This window comes from Melopsittacus undulatus, chromosome 4 (genome assembly GCF_012275295.1).
Source record: "Melopsittacus undulatus isolate bMelUnd1 chromosome 4, bMelUnd1.mat.Z, whole genome shotgun sequence".
NCBI lineage: Eukaryota > Metazoa > Chordata > Aves > Psittaciformes > Psittaculidae > Melopsittacus > Melopsittacus undulatus.
This window is the reverse complement of record NC_047530.1, coordinates 15,585,598-15,597,409: the sequence shown is the minus strand read 5'-3', so window position 1 is coordinate 15,597,409 and position 11,812 is coordinate 15,585,598. Positions and strand designations below refer to the sequence as shown.

Here is an 11,812-nt window from a genome sequence, read left to right as displayed (position 1 = left end):
ATTTCTCCTGGTGGAGTTGAGTGTAGCTGTTCCATTTCCATAAAAGACCTCCTGGCTTCCTCTCTCCAAATGCCAGCAAGCCATGGTCAGAACAAACTTGCAGTGCACTGGCAAGGGCAATCCTTTGTCCTCCCTTGATGCTCCCAAATCCAGGGAGGCTTTCTTGCCCCGCACCTGCTGCTTCACATCCCATATTCCTCTCTTCCATCCTTCTCCTTGTCCATTTTGTCCACATTGTCCACAAGAAAGCAAAGGGAGATGTCTCCTGGACACATTATCACCCTGCAGTGACTTGGACGTTCCAGGGCCATCAGCAGCCGAGATGGCTCAACTGCGATGTGTGGGAAAATGCCCATGGAAACAAGCATGCTGGCGGCTCTGAAGCCAGCACAGGTCACACCAAGAGCCAGAGGAGAGGCTGCAACATGAAAATTGGAGGCTGCCCTACACCTTCTGGGGTGCCCATGAGTCATGGCTCCTGGTGCAAACCCCACGTGGTGCAGGCTGCTGCTAGTGTGCTCCTGGCAGCACGAGGAAGTGAAAGAGATAAACACAGCATTAATGATGCTTTCCATGGAAATAGCAACTTTGATCCCAAACAGCAGCTCCAGCCTCCCACATAAAATCATAGAATCACAGATTGGTTTGGGTTGGAAGAGACCTTAAGGACCATCTGGTTCCAATCCCCCTGCCATGGGCAGGGACACCTTCCACTAGACCAGGTTGCTCAAACCATGGCATGGCCCAGCCCAGCCGTGTTTCCCAGGCCGCATGCTGCTTGGCATTTTTGTGGTCTTCTTTAGTTTGGTGTTTTGTTGTTGCTTGGTTTTGGTTTGCTTTTTTCTTTTTAGCTACTGCCTTTATCAGCCCATTTCAGTGTTGCAGCTGTCCCATGCTGAAGCCTTCTGTGCTGCCTCTGCTCCCCATCAGAGCTGGAACCACTGACCCTCTGTGAGAAGGATGGGTCCCTCTGTCCTATGTGCCTCTGCTCCATCACAAGCTGTCTGGCAGAGGCTGCTGGAGCTCTCAGGATGCTGGAACTCTTGTGAGTCTCTGCTGATCTCCTGAAGAAACACAAACAGGGAACTCATCCTTGTCCTAACCCTCCACATCCATCCTGTGGCATGTGCCACTTCCTGTAGTACATTTCTTCTTCAAAATACATGCCAAGATCTCCCAGGGAAACCTCTAAACCAAACAGAAAGTTGAGGGAAAAGCTACATTGGAATGATTTCCTTGATTGCATTTCCATAATCCTCCCATACCAGCTGCAACCCAAAGGAGGGGAGATGTAATAAATTGTTTAAGAAGTCATATTTCAAGTTAACAAACCTTTTCTGATGCTCCAGAACAGCCTGTGCTGGGCTGAGCTGGAGTCTTGGAAGAAAAGTGAAGGGTTGTTCTTGCTTGGTCTGAACTGGTTTGTTGAGTCATCCTCTTAGTTAATACCTGGCATCGGCACAGCGCACAGTCCTGCCGGCAGGAAAAACTCACTCAGGGAAAGTTCAAGCTGTTTGTGCTCCACTGAATGGGGGGAGCAGACAAAGACTTCTTGTTTGGCAGTCAGGGGACAGGAGTGAGGAAGAGGCAGGCAAAGGTTGGTGAGGTATGGTGGGAAGGGGCTGCTGTCCCAGGCGGGAGAAAAGGTGGATTTGGGATGCCTGCCTGTGCTGTGCTGTTTCCCAGCTGGGACACATTTTTGCAATGCTTGAGCTGTATCGGGAAGAGGCATTCCCCATGCCAGAGGGATGAGTGCCTTGAAGGAACAAGATGAGACAAAGCTCTGGTCTTGGTGGGATGGGAAGAGCAGGGGTTTGGTAGGGACATTGGGTCCCTGGAGAAGTGGTGCTGTAAGAGGGGAGAAGGTGGGATGGGAAGAGAGTGCCTGGTGCATTGGAAGTGGTCAGGCTATCCTGGGCAGCCAGGTTGATGGATGCTCCATTGGTAAAGTGACTCAGAGACAAGCAAAGGCTGGAGTGTGCCTGCAGAGCAGACGCAGAGCATCTCCCCTGGGACAATGCAGGGCCTTGTGTGCAAGGCTCCCACCATCCCTGCTTGCCTCAAGAGCCCCTTGCACCTGATCCAGCTGCTGTTCCCATGCAAGAAGAGGTGGTGGGAGAGGAGCAGTCAGTGAAGGACCCATTGTCCACAGTCACACAACACACATGAACACACTGATCCAAGCTCAGGCACCACAGGAGGTCTCAGCAGATTGGGATGTAATATGTATGGCAGAGCATCAGGCAAGCCAGCCTCTTCCTCCTCCTCCTCACCTCCACTCCTGTCACCAAAGTGTGGCAGTTATGTAAACGCCTCCTGCTCTGCTGGCTGACTTCTAGGGCCCAATTAGAAAGGCAAAACTGGTTTAATTAGGGATGTCTTCAAGCTTGCCATGGAGCAAGATGTTGGTGGGTCCCCAGGGAAGATTTATTAGCTCATACTGTGGAGTATCACAGAATCTATTAGCTAAATGTGATCCAATAAGCAAATAAATAATGTGCAAATCAGCTGCAGCACTGACAAGTTCCTGCATTTGCCCACTGCCATGGAAGTGCTCATGGCAGTGAAGTTGGGTAATTTCTCTTGCCTCAAAATCAAAGACATGTTCCTATATGAGGAGCAAATCTGCAAAAGTTCTGGAAGGAAGGTGAAGGGCTCTGTCAGCAGAGTGTCATGCCAGCAGTTCTCCTGATCACCCCGTGCTGCTGTCACACATGCTCCTGGATAAGGGCACAATGTTGACCAGTTCTTGTCCTTTGCTCCAACTCTTCCCCTTCAGCATTACTGTTGCCCATGGGATGAACTCTGACTGGGCAGGGACTAATATAACTTAGTCCATAAAATCATGCCACTGCATCTTATATTATCTTTACGTGTACATTGTCCCTCTCATCTCAATGTCACTGATCATCTGAGTCAAAGTCTACAATGACTTCTAGATCAGGTTGGAGACAGAGTGAATCATAGAAGTCATTTTGCATTGGCTTACTCCTTGCATATTACTAACCTTAAATCCTTATTCAGCTTTAAGCAAGATTTCCACATTTAAAGGGATGTTCCTTTTTTATCCCAGTATGCTTCCCTAGTAAGCCTTCCCCGGTTGCCTCTGTTGTGTAGCTGTGAGTGTGTACCCAAATTGTCTTCACAACAGATTTTGGATTTAACAGCTGATAGAAAAAGAAACAACAAAACAAAAACTGTTTTCTTGGAAAGTCAGTGCCAAGGCAATCCAGAGAGTGAATGATGTGGTGGGAAGGTAAAATGGCCATGAAGCCATCAGCGTTGCAAAGGGGCAGCCAGCTTTGATTGCTTGGCAGAAGCAGTGTGCCTGGTGCATCTTGGTGTGTCTGCTGCAGAGGGACAGGCAATAACAGGGATTTCCCCTGTGTTGAGATTAATTACAGCCTGAGCAGAGAGCCCTGCGTTTTGGAACGGGCATTGTCTTGGCAGAGAGGTTGTTATCCCTGAGGGAGGAAGGCTATGCTGGGAGGACGCGCAGTGATGTGCTGGGACTGTTATTCTACAATTAAGAAGTTAAGATTTTGCAAAGGACTATGTATGTGGAAGCTTGAAAATCCTGAGTTTAACTTGTATTCAGTGAGGGAAAACAATGTTTCCTTGCGAGCTCACAGGCCTTGAGGAGGAGACAGATAAATGAATGGTGTGGGTCAGAATAAGAGTTACATCTAACTTCAGAAAGATTTGGAAGACAGAAGGAATTCTGAAAAGCCTAGCAAAATAGAAGATAACTGTGTTCCTAAAGGAACTCAGTTCATTGTAATACTAAAAATCACACATCCTGAGAAGAGACACCCTTGCTCATGGAACATGGGTAGTGAAATATATATATACTGTGCCTTTAAATAGAGACAAGAGAATGTAAAGCCAGTGATTGTAGATACAAACTGTTACATGTACAGAAAACACTGTCCCCTGTTTGAAATGTATGAAAGTGGATTAGCTGGCTTTGTGGGGATACCACCTAGCACCCATCTCTGCGCAGACATGGCAAACAAGCATCTTGACTGTGTGTTGTCTCTCCAAACACCAGGTGAAGAACCGTAGTTTTGGGACAACAGGACCACCAGGTTTGACTTCCAGCTTTGGAACTGCTGTGGGGTTATGCTGGACTTGTCACTTAAGGCTCAACCAGTTGATATTATGTATAGGGCAAATGTTGCCCTACCAAACAACCCCTCTTTGCAGGGTTATTTATCTAAGCAGCCAGCTGGATGGATGAGAGATCTCCCATTTAATCCATTATTTTCTTTACATTTGTATTATTTCTAAGCTCCTTATAAAAGAAAACAAAACTCAAAGCGCTCCCTCTGGTTTGGGACAGTTTCTCCACGGTGATTTTACAGTGATCTCCGATTTCAGATGAAAACGCTGACTGGGGCTGGCTTGGTGCCCAGCAGAATGAAGCCCCCAGGAGCAAAACTCCACTTCATGGAGGCTTTTTAGTGGACAACTGTCTCCTGGGGTCTCCTCTGCAGTTTTTAATCCTTTAATGTGGGCTTTATTGATGCTCTGTAGAGCTTAGGTTTTAACGTCGTGTTGAGGACCATGCCCCTGCTTTTGTTAAGGCAATGTTACACCTGGTGCTGGCAGGTAGGATCACCGGTTGGCTTCTCCTTCCCTGACCACCAGACCTTATGTCCTTCTTGCTTATGCCCATTTTCTCTTTCCTTGTAGTCACTGCTGGCTCTGTGAAATGGTCCAGCTGTACAAAATCCCACTGAAAGGGGAAAACATTATCCGGCATCTCCCACCTGCAAGGCACTGGGTTTCTTGGGGCCTTTGGCATAGCTAAAGACAAGACTCCAACACTCTTTACAGCAAGGAGTGACATGAAGCAGGCTCCTCTGCTTAATTAAATGGGTGCTTTCCTGGGCTTTCTCTGAAGAGAAAACTGCAACCTGCCCCACTGCAACGCTCGGTCACCTACGGCGCAAGTCCCTGGCAGGCTGTGGTGGTGGTTGCAAGGATTTCCAGGGCTTCAGCTTCCTTCTGCCTTTTGGGACAGCCCTTCCTGAAAGGGTTGCCCGGGCTCTCCCTTGGCAATTTGGCAGTAAAATGAGTATAAGGAGCTCCTGACACATCTGTGTCCCCATCCTTGGCCTGGGTTCCTCTCCTGGTGTGCAAGAAGCTGGCAGTGAAGTGTGACCTGGTTGCAATGGAAGGTTTTGCTCTCTGATTTTTCGACAAGGGTCAGCACAAAGCAGGCACAATCCCCCTTGAGCTGTGGGACAGAAACCCATGCTGCAGCCACCAAAGCCTCTTGGGACCATGGCAGAGGACACCACCCTCAGTGAAGGAGTCAGGGAGAGAGATCAGCCAGCCCTGGGAGAAACTCTCTCCCTCTTGCCCCAGGGCGACTTAATTATAACCTCACTTTAGTAGCTATGTGGCTCTTTGATGTGGTGAGCGCCCAGACCTCATGCAGGTATCTCTGAGAGAGGTGTCTCTGCATCAGCCAGCCGTCTAGACTCCCTGTGTAGAGAGGACCAGCTGGGAGGGTGTGATTCAGCTGGGCTCGCAGCCCATGTCTGCATCCCACCCAAGGTGACTCTTAATAAAGTAAGTGGTAGTGAAATTGCAGCCCTGAACGGAAGCCACAGGGCTGCAAGACGCACCCAGGAACATGTCTGTGCCCCGGGCTCAGGGCAAGCTGCTCTGGGCAGGCAGGGCTGGCAGGTTGCTCAGCCTCCGATGGCTGCTCCTGCTCCATTAACTCTTCCACAGACTTCCAAATTTGCTGCATGTGCCATTTTCCCTATATCCCTTTGCATCATATGCAATGGTCAGTGATACCACCCCAGTGCTGGCCAAGGAGGCACTGGTCTCCCAGTTCCCCAGTCTGAACATGACCTTTGAGCTCTGCCAGCACTGCCTTTGTCATCTCTGCACCACCAGCCAGGGACAAGCCGTGCCTGGGTTCTGAACAATTTGGGGTGAAACCAAGACTTAATTGGAGCATGGGTGTCACCAGAATAGCTATTGGCAGGCAGTCAGGCTAATTAAAGTCCATTTAGGGGAAGGAGCTGCCTTTTCCATGGCAGGAGGCAGCAGCATCGTGCCTTCAAAGTCAGGGAAGAGGACGTGGACATGGTCACGGATATGGGGACACTGCTTGTTAGGCACCTTTTGGGAGACAAACCATTTTTTGTTCGATTAACTGGAAATGAAGGACCATTTCCTGCCTCACACTAGGGAAATGTGAGCTGATGGCATCACTGGTCTGTAAGGACATCAGCTGTACTGTCAGCAAAGCAGTGAGCAGAGCACTGCTGGCACCAGAGAGTGTACCCAACACAGGAACATGATAGCAAATACTAAACAAATGGATAAGCTCTGGCCTGGGTGAGCTCCCTGTAAGGACATACATTTTCTGTGCATGCTGCTGTGGCCCCAGGGCATTGCAGCCTTGCAAGGTCTCCCATGACCTGTGAGAGTGGTCCTGCACTTTCAGGTACCTCCTTTTCAGCCTTCCCAGTTCCCTAAACCCCTGGCTTTGAGCACCCCTGCTGGTGCCTGGCAGCCATGGTGTCCCTGGGCTGGGGATGTGCTGTGCAAATTCCCTGCCCATTTGGTTGCTGCTCCCCTGAAACAACCAACAGGCAGGATGGAGCACCCCAACAAGCACCTGGGTGGAGGGGGAGGGCTTGCAAACAGCACAGGGCTACCAAGGCTTAGCTGCTCTCTCGATATTCTACAGGCTCTCTGGATGAGTGTCCAGGAGCGTCTTCCAGACTGTGGTGATGTGGAGATCTGGTGTGTGGGTCAGCTGCAGACCTCACTGATACAAGCCTGGGTTTACTGGAGATAGGGTCCCTGGGGAGATCTTAGTATCCAGAAGATGAAGCTCAGTTTGGAGGGTCCAAAGACAAGGGAGGTGATCTTGCTCTGCTCTGTCTCACCATGCACCCAAACCCCCAGGCCTGTTCCTGGATATGAAAAATGCATCTGACTTAGGTCTCATGTTGATGGGGTCCTCGCCAGACTCTCAGACTGATGCAACAACCGCTGCATAGACACCACCATGCCAGGGGATGCTTTAGAGGTCCCCATTTCTCAGTGGAGCCTTCTGTAGGGTCTGTAGAGCCTTGTTTTCCTGGTGCTTTGCCAAGGTGCTGTGGTAGGAGGATGTAATACACAGGGGCTCTTCCACTCCGGCACTGTTTCTGCAACTATCTGGGGCCACTTGAGAAACTCCATGGATCCACAGGATGAAGTGATGTGGGACCGCAAGTTCTGCAAAACCAGGGAGAATAAGCAGAGGAAGGGTGGATAATTTGACCAGTGGCAAACAACATGCTTCCTAAATCCAGAAAAGTGGCAGACCAGGATCTCTCTACAGATAGCTCCTGCACTTGGCAGCACCTTCCCCACTTGCTTGGTGGTTTTCCCACTTTTGATCTTCAGAGACAAATAAAAACACCCAACAAACAAATGACACCATTCCCTCCCATCGGCAGCACAGCAGGGCCATGTCACTGCTCCCCTCCGGGTCCTGCACCCATGACCTCCAGGAACCAGCTGCGGCTGGAGGCAAAGACCAAGGCTGAGCAGCAATTTCTTTCCCCAGTCTTGGTATGCTTCATGTCTGATGTCCCTCAGCCACGCACCCTCTGCAGACCAGCCTTGCAGGTGAGACCAAACCAAAGCAAACTCTGGCTTTCCATGGTTGCCAGTCTCTTCCTGGGGAAGAGGCTCCGTTTTCCCCCCAGTGAGCCCTCAAAGGGTTGGCTTAACCCAGATCCTGATCTCTGTCTCCCACCACTCACCACTCCCCTGATAAAGAACCATGTGAAATTTATCTCGCCATCTTTCATTAAAATAAACCAATTAAGCAATGCGCAGGAACCTCTGATCTGGACCAGCTCGGTCAGCTGGCGTATCCGTGTTTCCAAAGCATCTTCTCGCTCTGCTAACCCTCACATCAAAGCAAGCCAGGGAGCAGCCCCATCCTTGGAGCACTTCGGCAAAGTGTGTCAAGAGATTTGGGAAACAGCTAATTTAATGCTGAGGAAATTAGTAACCAAATGAATTCTTAGCCAAATGGCTCCTCTTCTTGATCTTGGGAAAAGTGGTGTTTAAATTCTCTATCTCATGGTTTTAGACTCAGGAAATGTGATTACACATCTGTCATTATTTTACTCTTCTGTGTTGATGGCTCATATTAAACAAACCACATTCCTGCATTGCTTAGTAATCTCTGCTGTTCCCTTTCCTTGCCGAGGAGACAAGTCCCAGCTTGACATCAATATACCTGTTGATCAGAGCTCCACTGTTAACCAACCAGCAGAGCTGTGTAGACACCAGCTGCGGGGAGCATTCGCACCATCGGCCTCTTTTCTCCTGTTTGCTGCAACTTTGCACCCCTTTTCTTTCCTAACCATCGTTTGTCTGAAGAGCAGGAGGAGCTGAGCGAGATCCACACCCTGCTGAGATCCATGAGCTTCTCGGAAAGGTGGTCGAGCCTCCTCCTGTCTTCCACCGAGCAGGTAAGAACATGCACTTTGGGGTTGGACACCAGTCAAAAAGGGTAGGTCCCTCCAAGTGGAGCACAATTCCCAGGGATCCTGGTGCTTCACCAGCCCAGGAGGACGTGGAGAGCCCCACGATTCCACCAGCTCCCACGGATGGGCTCCCACCAGTCGTGCAGTTGGAGCCTGCCTTGAAGCATCCCACTCTGCAGGGACACTCAGCTTTTCTCTTGGTGGCTTTACCTTCCAGCTCTACTGAGATAACCCCAAGCTCACCATGGAGCTGCTGGAGGAGCCTGACTTGTAGATGTTCCCAGGACCAGGTAGGAACATGGGTGCCTATTTTAATGGCGTTGGGCTGCAGAACGGAAGGGAAGGGTGGTGCAGATGGTGCTGGAGGGGCCATCTTAGCTGGCCCCCGGCTGAGACATGGGACTGTGGTATTCACTGAGAAGTGTGTGTCCACATGTTACCTGTGGTCTATGAACAGATGTAGATACTTTCCTGCTGCTCGAAACTCAGCATAGGATCTTGGGGTGATTTCGGTGTTGCAAGCTTTGTCTTCCCCTGGTGAGGACACGGTTGGCCAAGCGTTGGCAGCCATGCTCCTTGGGAATGTGATTTCCTTTATCATAGCATTTTGGCACAAGAGCTGTGCAAGGAATAGTGGAGATCCCCAGAGATGCTTGTGGAGGACAGTACTGTCATGGGAAGATGCCAAGCTCCCAATGTGCTGTTGTTCGGCTGGATACACTCAGTTTTCCCTTGGTTTTGTTTGCATGTTGCCTGCACCAAGCTCCAAATTTCTCCTGTCCTAGCAGCTGCAGAGGGGAAAGGACTGGAGTGTAGGGAATGTGTTCCCCAGTCACAAGCCCACTGTGTTTCAGGGAGGACTGATTTCTGTGAGAGAAGCAAGGCTGGTCCAGCACTTCCCAAGGTGCTTCAGAGATGAATCCATTTGGCTTAAAATACCTCCTTTTGTTCTCTTCCATGTGAGATCCCAGAGCGTTTTTCACAATCAACCCCTACAGGACAACCAGAGAAGGTCCTGGTAAAGGGGGACTGGAACAAAATGGTGATGGGAGTGGGAGGGAAAGGCTTGGCGTGGGCAGTGAGACTATTCCTTGCTGTGGAGCCTGGGCAGAAGGCTTGGGGCCACTGGGGGATTGCCATTCCTGGGTTGCTATCCCTGGCAAACCTCTGCTCCCCCTGCTGCACCCCAGGAGGAAGCCTGTTCCCTTGGCACACAGCACTGAGGGTTCACTCTTAATCACCCACCCACCCAAGGGTGCTTTGGGGAGCGGGTGCAGCGCTCTGCCTTAAGGTGGGATCATTGGCAGGTCCTGGTGCCGGTTTCTGCAAACATGCATGTGCCATAGTAAACTGCCTGTAGCTTTGGGCTTTTTTGATATATATGGTAGCTGTGCCTTAAGTGGTTTTGACAGGCATCCCCTCTGGATTGCCCAGACCATCGTGACATGGAGAGCTGATGCTCAGACTTCCTTCTGGCCATGGGCATCAGCAGACTGGGTGTCTTGCTGATCATGCCATTGCTGTTTAAATCCTGCCTTGAAAGTCCAAAGTCAGATGTCAGTGGGGGATTTTCTCAACTACCCCATAGGGACTCTGTTTCCCTTGGCAGGGGGCTTGCCTGGACATGGTGCTGGGGCCAGGGCAAAGGATGGGGCACCCATGGCTATCCAGTGGTGGCAATGAGGGATGCCCACCATGCATACCTGTCCCACTCTCTGCTTCTGGCTGCCCAAGAGCTAATGCCACAACATGCTGCGTCCAGAGCAGGATGAGGTCTTCCTTGGGACATTTAGAGATAGTCTGCATGAGGGAGGTGTTATTTCTTCTACACTGGTTTCACCCAGGGCCCTCATGGATCCTCCTGCAGAGACCTGCTCACTCACTGGGGAGGCAGCAACATGGTTCTGGGTGCATCATGTCACCCAGTCTGGGGAGAGGGCCTTAGGAGCAGGGCTTGCTGCTGATTTTGGTTCTTTGAAAGCATCTGCAAGGTATGAGGTTGGCACCAAAGCCATCAAGCTCCTGCAGACTCAGAGAAACACCCAGACCGGGTGCTCTCAGCAGGCAGAGCAGCTTGGGAGGGATGCCTGTAGGATGGCTCTTTTTAAACAATTAAGAGCTTCTTCAGCTCACTTCCTTCCATGCCCTCACAGAGGAAATCAGCTTAATTAGCAGCCTTAGTGAATAATTAATTTTCTTGGATTTTTTTGATAACTCCTTTAAAGCAAGAGGAGGGCCTGAGCAGCTCCGGTGAGGCACAAGCTGCTGCCATGCATCACCAGCACTGCCAGGGCTCTGCCCTTTACCTGCAGACCCTGAGACCATTTTGCTCCATATGGGTGGTGCAAATGACCCAAAATTTGATGTGAGAAGGGACCAGTAGCATGAAGGTGTTTTCCAAGAGGTTTTCCATCCCCAGCATCCCATGGAGATAAACACAGCGTATTTCATGCCATAGCAAAGCACGGACATGTGTCCCTAAATCCTACCTCCCCTCTTGATTAGCCAACTTACAAGAAGGGTATGAGGCTCCCTACCCATAAAAATCAGGTGTATTTCAGCTTTGTCTCTCTGCTGTTCATAACAGGAGGGTCTGCTGTTGTTTAGACCTGAGCAGGCAGACTTTAATTACTACTTCTCTGCTGAGAAGGATGTAAATATGGACTCGGGGAAGCAGCGAGGGTTATTAAAGCAAAAAGGCTGTAATTGCTGTGCCCCTCCCTCTCCATCAGATTTTCCTCTCTCTCCAGTTTGGAGAGGACCTGCTCATCCAGTCGTGCTGTCTCTGGCCATGGGTTGCAGGCTCTCCCCAGGGAGCCCGTTGGCAGGGAGGGGATGTATCCAGCTAGCACCCACCCGAGTTAGGGCTTCATCAGCCCCAGCCCACAGCAAGGAGGGAATTGCCTTTATCCAAGCAGGAGAATGCTGTATGATCCCCATGTTTTGGCATGGTCACCCGGAGATGTTTGCAGTTTGAGGAGCAGGGCAAGCATTTTAGGTGGGTTTTCCCTGAGGAGATCCTTTTGCAGTTGAAGAAACTCCCAGTCTAGCTGCAAACAGCCTCTCCTGGATGCAAACAGACTTGTGGTTTGTTTTTTTTAACTCATATCTTTGATTTCATTTAATAATGGATGAATTATCAGAAATATGTGCTGGCAGGGAGCCTGGGTTTTGTCAAGAGGCAAAAGACTTTAGTAATGCATTAGCTGAAAATATTTAATTAAAAAAACAGAGACAGAAAAAGAATAAAAAAGAGAAGAAAGCAAGTCTGTGCTAAAGCCTCCGGGGGT

At 50.1% G+C, this 11,812-nt stretch overlaps 1 protein-coding gene across 3 annotated transcripts in view; it reads left to right on the top strand.

Annotated features, from left to right (window-relative positions):
* Nucleotides 1-8,144: 8,144 nt before the first annotated feature.
* FRMD6 (FERM domain containing 6) overlaps nt 8,145-11,812 on the top strand; it is a 39,626-nt gene continuing 35,958 nt past the window's right edge. The window contains exons 1-2 of one of the 3 annotated variants that reach the window (XM_031051974.2): nt 8,145-8,507; nt 8,740-8,812. The gene's annotated coding sequence lies outside the window, so the exon portion shown is untranslated. Of the gene's footprint in view, nt 8,508-8,583; nt 8,813-11,812 lie in introns of those variants that run through there. The other 2 variants (XM_005152330.3, XM_013129866.3) reach the window with 2 other exon arrangements.